General features: G+C 40.8%; 1 protein-coding gene across 1 annotated transcript in view; it reads left to right on the forward strand.

The window, feature by feature from the left end:
* The window catches only part of LOC113033269 (transmembrane protein 132C), a 305,934-nt gene that overhangs the window by 268,858 nt on the left and 20,003 nt on the right, over positions 1–17,073 (forward strand). The gene's annotated exons all lie outside the window — the stretch shown is intronic.

Below are 17,073 nucleotides of genomic sequence, written 5' to 3' on the forward strand. Positions count from 1 at the left end.
CTCTAGACCAGCGGTCCCCAACCCCTGGGCCTCGGACCGGTACCGGTCCGTGAGTCGTTTGGTACCAGGCCGCGAGAATTGAGGCTCAGGTGTGAAATGTATAGTTTTCAGGGTTTTTATCGGTTTTGAGCGTTATTTTGTTATTGTTTTTATCGTTGACTCGGTTTTCCTGGGTCTTTTCACGTGTGTTATGAATAAATCTTTTTTTCGGTACCGGTACTAGTTTTATTTTGTTGTATTTATCCGCGACACCTTAAAGGCCGGTCCGTGAAAATATTGTCGGGCATGAAACCGGTCCGTGCCGCAAAAACGGTTGGGGATCGCTGCTCTAGACCTTATCATTTCAGTTCATTTTTTGAATTAAGTCTATCCAGCTACCCTTTTGAGCTCTAACTTGGAATCAGTTAATATATAAATGACTGAAAAAATGTCTTTCCTATTTAAAAAGCATGGTCACTGATAAAAGTTTGATACATTTAGAAAATGTGAAATGTATTACATCTGAGTTATGCCATGTTTGAATGTGTCATAGAGCACTAATTGAAATACTTTCAAATTTCAAACGTCAACCCTAGAGTTTCGTTGGAGGATATTATAAGACTTTTGTGACTTTTTTTCTCCAAAGACATTTTGTTTTTATGTTATAAATCAAACTAACCTTTTATGGCTCCTCACCTGGTTAAGTGTGGAAACTTGTATTTCCTAATCACAATTTTTCACAATTACAGTTTTCAGTAGCATAAATCAGTCAATTTAACATCTGTTAAAATCCAGGTAACACATTAGCAGAAAGTTAGCTTAATCATAGTCATGAATAGATTTGTCATGTCCTTGAGTAATAAAAATAACCCCAAAAAACTTATAATGATGAAGTGAGTGAATGTTTGAATGTAATGAATTAATCAGTTGAGATTCAAACTGAAAACAAACATGCAAAAAAGAAATCAAAAAAAGAAATAATTTACATAATTAAAAGTCAAATTAATATTTTTTATAACAAAAATTTATTTCAAGGAATTAAGCTTAATGACAAATCTCTAGTGTTAACAGTCAGTAAATGAATGTGATGCAAGAAAAAAAAGCCACAGGTGCCTCTCAGAGAAGTCTTACCTTTAAAAAATAAATACATTACAAATCAATTATTTCTTTGGGGGATGATGCCAAATCAGCAGCAGGTGATTTGGCAAGTGCACAGTAAGTGAAACTGTTACAAAAGCATGCATATTACATCGAGACATGACCATCAATTAACCTCTATACAAAAGCCAAGATAAAACATGTCATTTTCTTTGAAACAAGTCTGAGGTCTGCAGGTCAGAGGCTCCTGCATGCATAATGTCCCACTTTAACTGCAGGCAGATCATTGTTAGTCAAAGTATGTACGTGTAGTAAGATACATTTTCAGAGAACTAGGTTTTGTGTGTGTGTGTGTGTGTCAACATGTTTGTGTCTATCATTCCCATTAAATCGTAAAGATATGAATAGGTTTCAGTCACATCTGCTTCTCAAACTTACTTTGAACAGTTAAACTCTGCTTTTGTTTGAACTGCTGCTGAGAACTTAGAAAAGTTTTCAGGAGGTGTCTTTGGAAATTTGTACGGTAAATGTGGTATTGTTTGTGGCATTTGATGAAGGTGAAAATATTTTTTTTCCTGTCCTGTGTTTTCAACATCTCCTAACTGCTGAGCTATACAGTTTACTTTCTGTGAGATATATTTTCTTCAGTTTTGTCTTTGCTCTCTTTTAACGCTCTGCTTTTCAAAAAGAAAAAATTCTCACTTTGCTCTTCTTCTCATTCCTACTCTGATTCATCCTGTGCTATCTATGAGTCTTTCCCAGAAACAGAAAGATTAAATCCATTCTTCAGTGTCCTTAAACCTCCAACTCAGCTGTTTACTTGCAAAAACACCAATACACTTGTTCTAAGTCTGTCAAAGGTTTGTATCTTTTTGTGTTTGTGGTCAGCCTTATATGTGTGTGTGTGTGTGTGTGTGTGTGTGTGTGTGTGTGTATCCAGGCGTGTGCGTCTGTGCATGCCTCCTTGATATCAGCAGTCTTTTCTAGATCCAACACAAGACTGAATTTAAAAATAAAAAGAACTACTTTCCCCACCTTAAGCTATTAAAAAATAAGAATTGAAATGGTGCAGACTCTGCGTTGTGTTCATTCAAAAGCAAACTTGAGTTTTTCGACAATGACACATTTTTATAATTCTACCTCTATACATCACCACAGTGGATTGTGAATTAAAAAAAAAAAATCAACAACATGTGATTAAAGTGCAGACTTTCAGCTTTAACTTAGTGGGTCAAAAAATAATTAAGGACTGATAGCCACTTTTAAACATAGAAAACCATTATCAGATGCTCAAAAGTTAATTAACTGACAAGCATTTTCTCGGACAAGTGATGCATGTTCCATTATTATTCTGTGGCAAATTAAGCAGATAAAATATATGGAGTTAATATCAAATGTTGAACTTGCATTTCATATAGTTTCATTGAAATTCTCAATGTGAAGCCAAAGTGCAAGTAAAGCAAGCTGCCAGTAGATGGAAAAACTAAAATAAACCTATCAGAGCGGTAGGGAACATCTCGGAAATGGACAGTTCAATAATCTGGTGCTATTGAACTGGAGAAGGCCAACACTAAAAGAACTGATAGACCATAGAAGATAAATAAAGTGGATGATCTTTCCTTAGTTAAGAAATACTCTTTCACAACACTAGCCAACTCAAGTACACTCATCAGGGTGTAGACATTGTCAAAGTTTATTTTGAAGAAACAATTTAAAACATTTCACATTATCCAAAAACTATATTGGAGGCAATGTTACTACAGTGGGGCAAAAAAGTATTTAGTCAGTCACCGATTGTGCAAGTTCCCCCACTTAAAATGATGACAGAGGTCAGTAATTTGCACCAGAGGTACACTTCAACTGTGATAGACAGAATGTGAAAAAAAAATCCATGAATTCACATGGTAGGATTTGTAAAGAATTTATTCGTAAATTAGGGTGGAAAATAAGTATTTGGTCACCTCAAACAAGGAAAATCTCTGGCTCTCACAGACCTGTAACGTCTTCTGTACGAAGCTTTTCTGTCCCCCACTCGTTACCTGTATGAATGGCACCTGTTTGAACTCATCATCTGTATAAAAGACACCTGTCCACAGCCTCAAACAGTCAGACTCCAAACTCCGCCATGGCCAAGACCAAAGAGCTTTCGAAGGACACCAGGAAAAGTATTGTAGACCTGCACCAGACTGGGAAGAGTGAATCTACAATAGGCAAGCAGCTTGGTGTGAAAAAACCAACTGTGGGAGCAATCATCAGAAAATGGAAGACATACAAGACCACTGATAATCTCCCTCGATCTGGGGCTCCACGCAAGATCTCATCCCGTGGGGTCAAAATGATCATGAGAACGGTGAGCAAAGATCCCAGAACCACACGGGGGGACCTGGTGAATGACCTGCAGAGAGCTGGGACCAAAGTAACAAAGGTCACCATCAGTAACACACTACAACGGCAGGGAATCAAATCCCGCAGTGCCAGACGTGTTCCGCTGCTGAAGCCAGTGCATGTCCAGGCCCGTCTGAAGTTTGCCAGAGAGCACATGGATGATACAGCAGAGGATTGGGAGAATGTCATGTGGTCAGATGAAACCAAAGTAGAACTTTTTGGTATAAACTCAACTCGCCGTGTTTGGAGGAAGAAGAATACTGAGTTGCATCCCAAGAACACCATACCTACTGTGAAGCATGGGGGTGGAAACATCATGCTATTGGGCTGTTTTTCTGCCAAGGGGACAGGACGACTGATCCGTGTTAAGGACAGAATGAATGGGGCCATGTATCGTGAGATTTTGAGCCAAAACCTCCTTCCATCAGTGAGAACTTTGAAGATGAAACGAGGCTGGGTCTTCCAACATGACAATGATCCAAAACACACCGCCCGGGCAACAAAGGAGTGGCTCCGTAAGAAGCATTTGAAAGTTCTGGAGTGGCCTAGCCAGTCTCCAGACCTCAACCCCATAGAAAATCTGTGGCGGGAGTTGAAAGTCCGTGTTGCTCGGCGACAGCCCCAAAACATCACTGCTCTCGAGAAGATCTGCATGGAGGAATGGGCCAAAATACCAGCTACTGTGTGTGCAAACCTGGTAAAGACCTATAGTAAACGTTTGACCTCTGTTATTGCCAACAAAGGTTATGCTACAAAGTATTGAGTTGTATTTTTGTTATTGACCAAATACTTATTTTCCACCCTGATTTACGAATAAATTCTTTACAAATCCTACCATGTGGATTCATGGATTTTTTTTTTCACATTCTGTCTCTCACAGTTGAAGTGTACCTCTGGTGCAAATTACTGACCTTTGTCATCATTTTAGGTGGGGGAACTTGCACAATCGGTAGCTGACTAAATACTTTTTTGCCCCACTGTACATGGGCATCTATGGCTGCTAGTGGAACTGATGTGATGTGACTGCTTATAAAGGTAAGAGGATGAACTTTGAAATCTGCATGGCTATACTCTTTGCCTAGATTTAAATAAATGCTTCAAAACTGATAAGACAGGGTTTTATAGTACAAGTGGATAATGGCCCAAAACATATCGAAAACATTTTTTCAAGGCAGAGAAATGGAATATTCTTTAATGGCCAAATCACTAACCTGATCTCAGCTTAATAGAGCATGTTTTTCAGTTACTGAAGCCAGAGAGACCCACAAACAATCAGCAACTAAAGGCAGTTACAGTAAAGGCATGGCAGAGTAGCCCAAGGGGGCATATGCAGTATTTTGTGATATCCATTAGTTTCTAAACTTCTGATTGTTACTGACTACAAAGGATTGTCATCCAAAACAGTATATTATTTTATATTTTAAATTATGTTAGTTTGTCCAAATAAAAAAAAGAGAGAATACATATAAATACAACTGTAATTCATTAACAGTTAATGCAGACTTCATGTAAAACCCTTTAAATTTAAAGTGTAAGTCTGCACTCTAATCACATATTCACTCATTCACAATTTAAAATTGAGTGTTGTAGTGTTCAGAGGCAAAGTTCCAAAATGTTTTACTGTCCAAAACAACTATATGAACCCAACTGTGCTGGAAACACTTTCACGACTGAAAGGTCAAATATGAAGTCTCCTCTGGTTACCACACCAAAAATAACCAACTGCATTTTTTCACTATATGTGGTAAGTATTGATGATCCTATCAAGCTCTTGGAAAATAAGCAGTGAAGCAGATTGCCCAAAGCATTAGGCAGAACACAGGAAGACAAAAAAACAAACATTTTATTTTTGAAAAGGACTTTTTTATGATGTTCAAGTAATTCAGTTTTGATTTTTATAAATCACACATTTATTGATTAATCTCTTATAAAGGTAAAGGTTTATACATTATAACAGTTCCTTGAATTCTCTCAGCCTCTATGAGCAATGACAAGTCATCTCCAGAAATGTTTTTAAATTAAGTTGAGTGTTGCAAGTAATTGCAGTACTATTATGGATATTACACTATGTGGGTTTCGTTCTGTAGAAAATTAAAAAAATTCAATTACACTGTGCCCTGGAGTTGCAGTAGAAGAAACACAAACTAGAAAAAATAAAAATTTTCTAGGTGACTCAAATAGGTAATGTGAAGGAATTTCACAAAGCGTGGAAAAGAGGGTAGCTAATATTTATCTGAGGTAAATGCCAACACATGTCATTTAAAGTTGGGATGTCTTCTGGAATATAAGTATTTTGGCACTATATTGGTGGCCAACTGTCCCTCCTCTAATTTTTCCACTACACTTGATTGTTTTTCTTTTTTTCATTGATTGGGTGACACCTGACTTTAGGGTTTTAAGTTGTCATCAATAACAAAGCAGTATTTTTTCTGGCTGTAATAAAAGCAAAATTAAACATTTCTAGTTTCTCAGATTAATTTGATCAAAATCAGTCACATCTTGATTGTTTGATTTAAAATTCATTAAAATAGATAAGAATAGTGCAGGCTAGAACTGAACATGAGTTATTTTATGGACTGTGTGTGTGTGTGTGTGTGTGTGTGTGTGTGTGTGTGTGTGTGTGAGTGTGTGTGTGTGTGTGTGTGTGTGTGTGTGTGCGTGCGTGCGTGTGCTGATGTAATGTGTATATCTAAGGGTTGTAAACACTCAGAATAGAACAGAAGGATACTCATACTAAAACATAATACCAGATACATTGGAAAGTTGGAAATCACTACACGAGGAAAGACAAAAGCTAAAACTGTTCAGAACAGGAATAAGGTAAAAACAGAAACCAGAAGCTTGAAAACATTACAAAAGATTAAATTCATTATTGAATCTCTGACTTGGATTCCTGGTCAGCCTACCAAAGCTACCAAAAGAGTAAATCCTAAAAAGAAACCCAACCTCAAACAATTCAAAATCCTAGTCAGGCTAGGTTCCATTTTTTTAGATTTCAGCAGAAATATTTTCCATTGCCAGACTGTTGCAAATACTAAATGTTAACCAGATCAGGGTTCTCTATCTTGAGTTTTTTTCTGATTGTGTCGCACTCAAATTCTATAAATATTTTTTTTACAATATGTTTGCAATAATCAGAGTCACAGTCTGTTACTGTAAGAGAAAGAAATATCAAGTCTTTAAATTGGACAGTTGTACGTAGTCATTTGCCTATTCTAAAACATTTTAAAATGCTAACAATGGTCTTCATGATAACCACTTGTAGCAGACAGTTTTAATGGATTTCAGATACTGTTAAATTCATCAACTGTTATTAGAGAACTGACCAAGAACACCTGAGGAAAAACTGTAACATGTCAATGATTTATACAGAAAAAGAACATAAAGCAACATTAGCATTCACTTGGAGATTTTTTTGTGTCCTCATAATGCCACTGTTTTGCTGTAAACACTACAGAGCTTAAAGTAATGAAAAAATATATATAATTAAGATATAATTAGAGAAGTAATTAAAGGTTAATTAATTCTTCTTACCTATGTCATAGTATATAACATCCTTTTTGAAGAAGAGATTCTAGTTCATTTTTCTCTGTTCAAATGAGAAACAGTAACTTGAAAACACATCTGTTTCTCAGCCTAAAAGTTCCAGAGCTATATCTGAAAAACTTTTTCAATGGACTATAATTTGATTTTTCTTACATATTCCCCCGGGGTATCCAGACTTTGCATAGCTATAATTCAGCAAAACTAAGGTAGAAATAACAGACATGAACAATTACTTTAGTGGTAGCTCAAGAAGCACCATTGTGATGTCCCCTGACTTCTGATGTTTTATACCTTCATTGGAAACCAAACCCTGTCACAGCAACCGTGCAGTATTCACACTGATTTACACCTAGAAAATAAAAATGATTTGGAGAAATAGTTTGAGGCACCAACAGTCTAACATCCCTTTGATGTTAACAAGCGGTAAATCAGGTTTCAGAGAGAGAGGAAGATGAAGAGGGAGACGAGGTACGATGAGGGGGGAGGATGAAGTGGAGACAAAAGAAAAAGAGCAGGTCAAGAAAGGGAAATGCTGGATGTTGAAAGAGATTTAAAGAAAGTTAAAGAGAGAGAAGAAAAATAGAAATTGAAAAGAGGAAGTGAGGAGAAGAGGGGTTGGGCAACTTTTCTTTTATGTTACAGGAGCAGGAGGAAGTTAAATTGAAAGAAATTAAAAGTTGAGAGCAGATAGGGAAGAAATGGTTTAGCTCTGATGTACAAAATGTTAACCTCTTTTCAGATCAAAGTCTTTCATAGGGAAGCCCAAAAAATTGAACCATACAAAATTGTGTTTAGATCATGTGTGCGTTTATTGTGTTTATCAGGAAAAGTGAAATGTTGTTCCAAGATTGCTCTATAATAAACGTTTGCTAATTTGCTAATTTGCTAACATGTTCCAAATTCAAGTGCCTACAGTAAAAAAACATCCATCATCTAGCAAAAACTAGTCCGTTTTACAATGGGACTACTCATTTAATATATTATCATCTTATTTTTTTTTTTTTTTTACCTTTCATTGTTTATTTTATTTTCACTTACTGAATACGGGACAGACTTGACTGGGGGAAAGAAGGGGAGAAAGAAAGAGGGAAAGAGAAACAGCTGAGAAGAGGGACAGGGGAGAAGGGCAAAAGACAAAAACCAACAGAACGGGCAGAGAAAAAAAATGCATATATCAATCACCTGGGTCACCTGCTGAGAAAGAAAAAAGAAAGCAAGCAGAAGAGAACAAGAGTAATAGAATAAACAACATCACAATGATATATGGGAATATGACAGTAAATACTAAATGTTAAACATTATTGTGCAGCACAACAAAACACAGTGTGCTTTGAGGTAGGAGCCAAAAAGGGTGTAGTTTGTGGGTGTGATCACCCGTGTGTACACCTGTGAGCATGGACGCGCTTGTTTTTTGTTTTTTAAAAGGTCCCTTCATGTAATAATCTGCTAGAGGGTGTGGGGGGGCCGCAGCCCCGTCCTCCAGGGCGTGAAGCAGGTGTGGAGGAGATCAAAACTCCAGACATCCAGAGGCCCCCAGAACACAAGAGACCAAGGAAGACCAACAGAGGGGCAGCTGCGCCACTGTCCCGGAAAGAGCTGAGGAGAGTCCCAGATGAGGGGTCACTCAGCAGCCGCGGAGCAGAAGCCAGGGGGAGTTGCAGTGACGCGCCCGTGAGCTCCGCCGGCAGCCAGCTGCGCCTGAGTGACCGAGCCCCAGGCCGAGAGGCCGGGGGCACCCCACCTCCGAAGTGGCCCGAGCGAGCCCCAGGCTCCAGGCCCCGATAAGCGGCCGCCAAAGAGTGAGCCGGTGTGTACCTGGACGCCCATCCCCGGACACAAAGAACCACCAACGCACCGATGTCTGAGGGGGTCCGCCACTGGCAGGGGAAGTGGAGGTAGGGGGAGATAGGCCTCCAAACCTTGGAGGGCCTGAGATGTCCCCAGAGAGGTGGCGCCTGACACCCAACCTGACATATAGACACAGACATACAGGCACACACAGATACAAACATCCATTCCCACCCTCATGCTCTCATATGCACTTACTCCACACTCAACCAACCTGGAGACAGACATAAAGAGACGTTGTACACACGATCACACTCCCCAAGCGTACTCTACAAACCGAGTCTAGGTGCCCCCGCCCCTGGAGGGGGGAACTGCACCCAGACCCAGGTGGTGTTTCCCTTTTCCCTGCGGTGGGGGGAGGCAGACCACCCCGACTCCGCAGCAGCAGGAAGGCTCCACACTCCAGACCGCAGTCGGACGGCCAACTCCTCCTCCTAGCCCCCCTACACCAGCAGGTCGCAGAGAATGGGGGTGAGAGAAGACTCCAAACCTCCCTCCATCCGCTCATTGTAGTGTTGATGCATGTGTGTTTTAAGGTGCATTTAAAACCCAGGAGGGCTTGGAGCTACCTGCCAGAGAGCAGCAGGTAAGCGCATGGTCCCTCCTGCTAGCCCTCAATGTCTATGTGTATTTAAAATTGAGAGGTGGGCAACGATGCCAGGGGTGGGGTGTACACCCTGATGGTACTTTGGACTCCGTGTATCGTGCCCACCCCCAAGATCCTATATGTATGTGTAATGAGAGTGTGAGTAATGTGAATGTCTAAGTTGTGGGATAAAATTGAGGCAGAGGCAGCCAGAAGGGGACAGAGGGGGGGGGGGGGGGGGTAGCCTCCTCTGCACCCTGGTGACATACCCCTACTCCATGGCCCTGCATGTGTGGGTGGTTGTGGTGGAGCGGGAAGAGGGAGGCAGCTGGAGATGGGGAGGGAAGGAAGGGAGGGGCAAGTGACCCCTCCCTGGGGCCAGCTCCCCCGCTGACCCCAGTAGGCACCCCCACACTCCACGACCCGCCAGGGAAAGGGGGCCCAGGCCCATCCAGACCGGGGCCCAGTGCAGCAGCGCCGCTCGGCCCCACAGAGCCCGGGACAGTCCACCCAACCCCACCACAGAGAAAACTGCACCCACCCCACCATCCACTCATCTTCCAGACTACATAAGACAATAAACACCCAGGCTGAGATCTTCCTCCACCTCTCCTGTATCTCCCCCTCCTGCAGAGGGAGCTCCTGAGGAGAGGAAAGCTCCTGCAAGATGTGACAATCTCCCCCACCAGTTGAAGAGCCCCCCAGGTGGCTCGATGCACCGGCGGCACCCTGCTCCAGGGCTGGGCCCCCATGCACCCACCCGCCCACAACCCCGGCAACACACCAACCAGGACCCAAGCCCCCGAGGCCCGGTCCGGGTCCCAGCCCAGAGACGGAGCGCCCCCAGAACCTCACGCCCATCCTGGTCCCACCCAGGGGCAGCCAGGCTACCAGGTCAGTAACCCACGTCCGTCAGCACAGACCCTCCCCTAGCCCCGCTGCACGCAGTCACCTGAGAGCCAACAGAGCCCCTAACCGGACATGACCGCTACCCCGGGTTGAGCCCCCCAAGGAAGATGCCTCCGGGGAACCCCCCGACGCCCTAAGCCTGTCCCTACCCCCACACCAATCACAACAGTGAAGGCGGGACCAAACTATGACCCCCCACCCCCACTAGGTGATGGAGCTGATCAAAGGAGCCCAGAGCAATTGATCTGATGTGGTGGCAGAGGCTGTATCAAGACTAATGTAATCTAATAGATAATTTCTATATTGGTTAGAATTAAGATTATTTTTATTTTTCCAGTTCATGAGGACTGTTTTCTTGGCTATGCATAGGGCAGTGAAAACCATATGGGCTATATTCTTTTCTGAAGTGACATTATCTAAGCTGCCCAACAAACACACTAAGGGGGAAGTTGGAATGTTACATTTCAGACACTTCGATAAGTCTTCACATATCTCGCGCCAAAACTTCTGAACTGGTGGACAGAACCAAAGAGCGTGGATATAATTGTCCGGTGAATTGGTTTGGCAGTGTGAGCAGTTGTTGGTAGACGTAAAGCCCATCTTGAACATCCAATGACCTGTATAGTGCACTCTATGTAATATTTTGTATTGAATTAATTGAAGACTGGGATTTCTAATTAGATGAAAGGTTTTTAAGCAAATCTGAGACCAGAAGTTTAGGTCTAAGTTAACTGATAAATCCGCTTCCCATTTTGCAATAGGAAGTGATATTGATTCATCTGTTTTAGAAAGCATTCTGTATATTTTGGATAGTAATTTGGGGGGTTTAAGAGTAAGAAATTGAACCACACTTGGTGGTGTTTGTAGTTCAACTTGACCCGGTTTAAATTTCTTTTTTACTATGGATTTAATTTGTTGATATTCTAAAAATCTTTTCTTGTTGATCCCATATTGTGTAACTAGTCCGTCAAATGAAATAAATTCTGTTCCTTCTAGTATATGTTCTAAATATTTGATTCCTTTACCACTCCAATCTGAAAAGTTTATCATATTATTGTTTTGTAATATGTCAGGGTTGTTCCAGATAGGTGTACGTTTGCATGGGATTAATGAAGACGCCGTCAATTTTAGAAACTCCCACCATGCTGTCAGAGAAGAGCTGATGTTGATGCTTTTTAAAGCATTCATGTCGTTGGATGTTTGAGCTGATAAATGGTAGGTCTGAGATCTCTAGATTATTGCAGAGTGCTTGTTCTACATCTAGCCAAGGTTCATCTAAGAGGGTGTGTTTTAGCCATCCTGAGATAAACTGAAGCCTGTTGGCTAAGAAGTAGTGCTGAAAGTTAGGTAGTTCTAGTCCTCCTTTATCCTTGGTCTTTTGTAGTGTTTTTAAGCTTATACGTGGGGGTTTATTTTTCCAAAGGAATTTGGACATACATGAATCTAGAGATCTGAACCAATCTTGTGGCGGTTTAGTTGGGATCATTGAGAATAAATAATTTATTTTTGGTAAGACCATCATTTTTATAGCGGCAACCCTTCCCATGAGTAATATGGGTAGACATTTCCATCTAGCCAGATCATCTTCTACCTTCTTTAAAAGTGGGATATGGTTTAATTTAGTTAGATCTGCAAGCTTGGGAGAAACATTAATACCTAAATATTTTATATTTCCCGATTGCAGTGGTGTAGAAGAGGAATTATGGAAGGAGCAATTAATCGGTAGGACTGTAGATTTTGACCAGTTAATTGAGTAATCTGATATTCTTGCAAAAGAGTTTATCAATTCAATCACCCCAGAGATATTGGTTTGTGAATTTTGGAGAAAGAGTAACACATCATCCGCATAAAGGCTGATTTTATGTTCCACGTTCTTGCATTTTATGCCCTTAATTACTGAATTCTGTCTAATTGCTGCTGCTAGTGGTTCAATAAAAATTGCAAATAGTGAAGGGGAGAGTGGGCATCCCTGCCTGGTGCCCCTCAAGAGACAGAAGCTGGAGGATGTCTGGTCATTTGTTCTAACACAAGCTGTTGGGGAATTATATAATATTTTTAACCAGTTTATGAAAGAGGATCCAAAACCAAATTTGTGTAAAGTTGCAAATAGAAATTTCCAGTTAACTCTGTCAAATGCTTTTTCTGCGTCTAAAGAGAATATTGTAGTTTCTAGGTTTTTACTGTATGAGTAGTCTATCAAATTAAGTAATCTACGTGTATTTGTTGATGAGTGCCTACCTTTTATGAAACCAGTTTGGTCAGGATGAATTAAGAGGGGGGTTATTTTCTCCAGTCTCTTTGAGAGAGCTTTGCAGATTATTTTAAGGTCTACATTTATAAGGGATATTGGACGATAGCTTGAGGGATATACAGGGTCTTTGCCTGGTTTTAGCAGGAGATTAATGTTTGCAGAATTCATATTTGATGGAAGTCTGCCCTTTTCTTTAATTTCCAACAACGTTCTGTAGAAAACTGGTGCTAGAATCGACCAGAATTCTTTGTAGAATTCTGCAGGAAAGCCATCTGGACCTGGAGCCTTATTATTGTGCATACTTATCAGGGCTTCCTGGAGTTCACCTGGTGTCAGTGGTGAATCCAGTGCCATTGCTTGAGTGTCCAATAATTTTGGAAGAGTTATGTTGTCCAAAAACTGATCAATTTCTTTTTTAGATGGGTTTATTTGTGGTGAATACAACGTTTTATAGAAATCCCTGAAAATGTTGTTTATTTGTATCGGATCATATATTGTGTTCCCAGATGAATCTTGAACAGCACATATAGTTGTTTTTTCTTTATTTATTTTTAGCTGGTTTGCTAGAAATTGACCGGATTTATTACCATGTTCATAATTTTGTAGGTGTAGTCTTTGTACTAAGAATTTTGTTTTTTTATCAATTATCTCATTTAATTCTAGTTTTGTTTTGCGTATTTTGTTCAATGTTTCCTGATCTTGGTGGGACGCGTAGGCTTCTTCTAGTGATTTGATGTTTTTTTCTAATTCCTGAATATTTTTGTTTTCTTTTTTCTTTTTATGTGATGAGAAAGAAATTATTTTACCTCTCATCACAGCTTTCCCGGCTTCCCATAGAACAGAAGCTGATGTTTCGGGAGTGTCATTATAGTCCAAATATGAAGTCCACTCTTTTTTAAAATATTTAATAAAGTCTTCATCTTTAAGTAGTGATATATTAAATCTCCAGTTTTTTCTTGGCGTAGTATTATTCTTGTGCATTAGTGTTAAAGATACAGGACCATGATCGCTGACAGCTATAGGGTGAATCTCAGTGTCTGAAATGTCGTTCAGCAGTGAGCTGCTGACCAAAAAATAATCCAGACGAGAGTAGGAGTGATGGACATGTGAGAAAAAAGTATATTCCTTACTGGTGGGGTGAAGGGAGCGCCATGCATCGCAAAGACCAAAGTCGCTCATATACTGTTTGATTATATTTGTGGACTGCCAATTACGCTGAGTTCCCGCTGTATTGAGCCTATCCATGTCTTCATTTAGTCCAAGGTTGAGGTCACCTCCAAGAACAAGTGTGCCATCTAAGGCTACGTTCACACTGCAGGTCTTAATGCTCAATTCCGATTTTTTGATCAAATCCGATTTTTTTGTCTCCTCGTTCACACTACAAATAAAATGCGACAGCAAACGCGCTCTAGTGTGAACGCTCAAAGCGGCCCGCATGCGCAAAAGAAGATGTCACACACAACGCGCTCTGTTTAGACCCAGAGCAACAGTATTGTTTGACTGATGGCCGTTAATATAAAGACTTCGGACTTTACGTTTCCCAATTTTTGCTTTAAGTTATTTTGTTATTTACATAATAATGTAAATAACCTAATAATGATCCTTATTGCTGTTTAAGAGAGGAACGGTGCTTCAAAGGATAGCTGCAGAATCTGCAGATTATACAGTACAAATAAAATGTTTACGTTGTCTTCACAACAGTTTCACTGACATCTACACTGGATGGCCAGGAAGCGTTCGCGATGTCTTCTCTGGCGCTGATAATTGGCTTCAGTCTTGTGTCGGTGACGTAAAAGGCGGATTTAATGCGACTTGACCGTTCAAACAGCAGTCGCTTTCTAAAACATCGGATATGTATCGGATTCAGTACCACATACGAAAGTGACCCAGATCGGATTTGAAAATATCGGATTTGCGCCGTTCACACTGTCATAGCATGATCGGATATGGGTCGCATAGGGTCAAAAAAATCGGATTTGATGCGCTTTCGCCTGCAGTGTGAACGTAGCCTAAGTGTTCAGAGAGTGCACTGAAAAAACCGTGAAAGAATGAGGGATCATCAACATTTGGACCATATACACTTGCAATACATAGCTTTTTATCACGTATAGATAGTTTAATGATTAAGAATCTACCCTCTGGATCTATAACTGTATCGAGTACTGTGAAATTAATATTTTTATGTATTAAAATTGCTGCTCCCCTTTGTCTAGAATTATAACAAGCTGAGAACACATTGGGAAACTCAGGTGTTTTAAGTTCATTCGAACCTCTAAGAGGTCTGTGGGTCTCTTGTAATAGGACAACATCCGCCTGTAGTTTTTTGAGTTGGTTAAATATTTTTAACCTCTTTTCTCTGGAGCCAGCTCCATTTATATTCCATGTAATGAACCTCAGTGTACCCATAGATGTTTGTGTATAACTAGGGATGTATGCTGTGTGCGTCGCTTAGACAGGTGGAGAGAATACGTCACTTGTTCATAAATAAAGAGAAGGAGAGAGAGAAAAAATGTGTGGCGAGATGCTCCCTGAGTCTGACTTTGTGTATGCATAGTTACTAATATGAGTAGGCTTGGCTTAAGTGTGTGTGTATCTTATATGACTGTGTGCGCTGTCTGACTGATGTAAATGTGCTGCCGTTGAGCGCATGGTGCGTATGTGTCGAAATAAAGGATGTTTGTGGATGAGTGTCGAAGCAGGTGATCGAGGCAGTGAAAGGAATAAAGAAAGAAACCAAGGACAGGGGTGAGCAGCATACAACCAAGAGGGGAAAAGAGAGGAGAAAAAAAAAAAAACGAGAAGAAAAAAAAAACAAACAAAACGTAAACATTCCAATTAAATCACTGACGGAGAGTGACGGTGTTAATTCTGCTATGAAATTACACTTTAAGATGCGATTTGATACTGGTAAGTTAAACAGATGTTAATGCAAGTTAGTGTGAGTGGATAGGGAAATGGTGTAGCTGATTCTTATCTGGTGTGAGGTTAATACAGCCACGGAGTGATGTTGGGGTCGCGGTGGAGCTGTCCGTCCACGTACAGCCGGTCCACAGCGATGACAGCGCGGGAGCCCTTCTGGATGAAGCCGCGTCGGATTGGGAAGAGGACCCTGCGTCGTTCCAAGATCTCTTTGGGGAACTGGTCGTTCACGCTGAAGTCCGTTCCTTTTAATTCCCTGCCGCGGCTTTTCACATGTTGCTTTTGTTTGAAGTGGCCGAATTTGGCCACGATAGGACGTGGTCTCCCAGCCGTAGCCCGAATGGGGCCGAGGCGATGTACCAGATAGAAGACGATGTTCTTCACAGTGTCCTCTGGCAGCTTCAGGTGGGTTTTGATGAAGCTTTTTACCGTGGTCTCCGCGTCCTCTCCAGCGGCTTCTGGAATACCAGAAAATACCAGATTATCACGCATGCTACGAGCTTGTAGATCGATAACTGTTTCTTTTATTTTTTTATTTTCTCTATTGAGCTGGGTAACATTATCTGTGAGACATTTCACCGACTCCCTTAGCGTGGCATTTTCAGCAGCAAGCGTTTCCACCTGCTGCTGGCTGTACTCCAGGGATTCTCGCAAGCATTTAAATTCTCGGTGAAGAATCTCCATCAAGGACAGCCTTGCGTCGAAACTGGACAATCGCTTGTCGATTGACTCCAATATGTCGGCAATATCTTTGCCGGCTGGTGATGTTGAGCCGGGGGAATCTGCCTGGCGTTGTCTTTTCGACGACGGCGTCTCAGGTTTGGCCGGGGAAGCTGCACACGGGGTCTTCTTCATCACGAGATCCTGAAAGCACTGATCAATATAATCTTGGAGAGTCTCTAAACTCTCCTCGTTGTTCTCCAGGGTGTTGGAGATTATTTAGACAAATAGTGTTAGTTATAAGACAATTGATAAGTGTATTTGGTAATGCTGAAGCTTAAATGAATTTGTTCAAATCTAAACTACCATTTGCTTTAATTTTCCGCCAAAATCTCCGGCGTCTGACGTCAGTTACAACATGAGTCGCTTACCTTGTCCGTCACTTACTCACCCCAATATATTATCATCTTAAGTACTCAGTAGTTATTGGTCAGACCATTCCTCTTTGAACTGGCATTCAGTTTGAGCTTACATTATGCACTTACAATTCATTAACATCTATCTATTTAGGCTAGACAGGGGCATTGTCCCAAACAGACGCATGAGAGCTCAATGGGAAATTAAAATAACATAAACGTGCACTTCTGAGAGTTTATTTTTTTAAAGTCAGAATGAAAACAGTTTTCTTTGTTTGTAGAGAGCAAATTTATAAGCTTATATTGTCCTCCATATGCTAAAGGGTCACAGTATGAATCACCATTATAAGAACAAACACCCATAGAGAAATAGACCAGTAAGGTAGATTTGCTAGCAAAGCTACAAAAGCAACAAAAACCTTTTATGAAGCTTTAAACATGGTTAGAGCAGTCAAGACCAGCTTTGTAATTTCCCA

This window comes from Astatotilapia calliptera, chromosome 12 (genome assembly GCF_964374335.1).
Source record: "Astatotilapia calliptera chromosome 12, fAstCal68.1, whole genome shotgun sequence".
NCBI lineage: Eukaryota > Metazoa > Chordata > Actinopteri > Cichliformes > Cichlidae > Astatotilapia > Astatotilapia calliptera.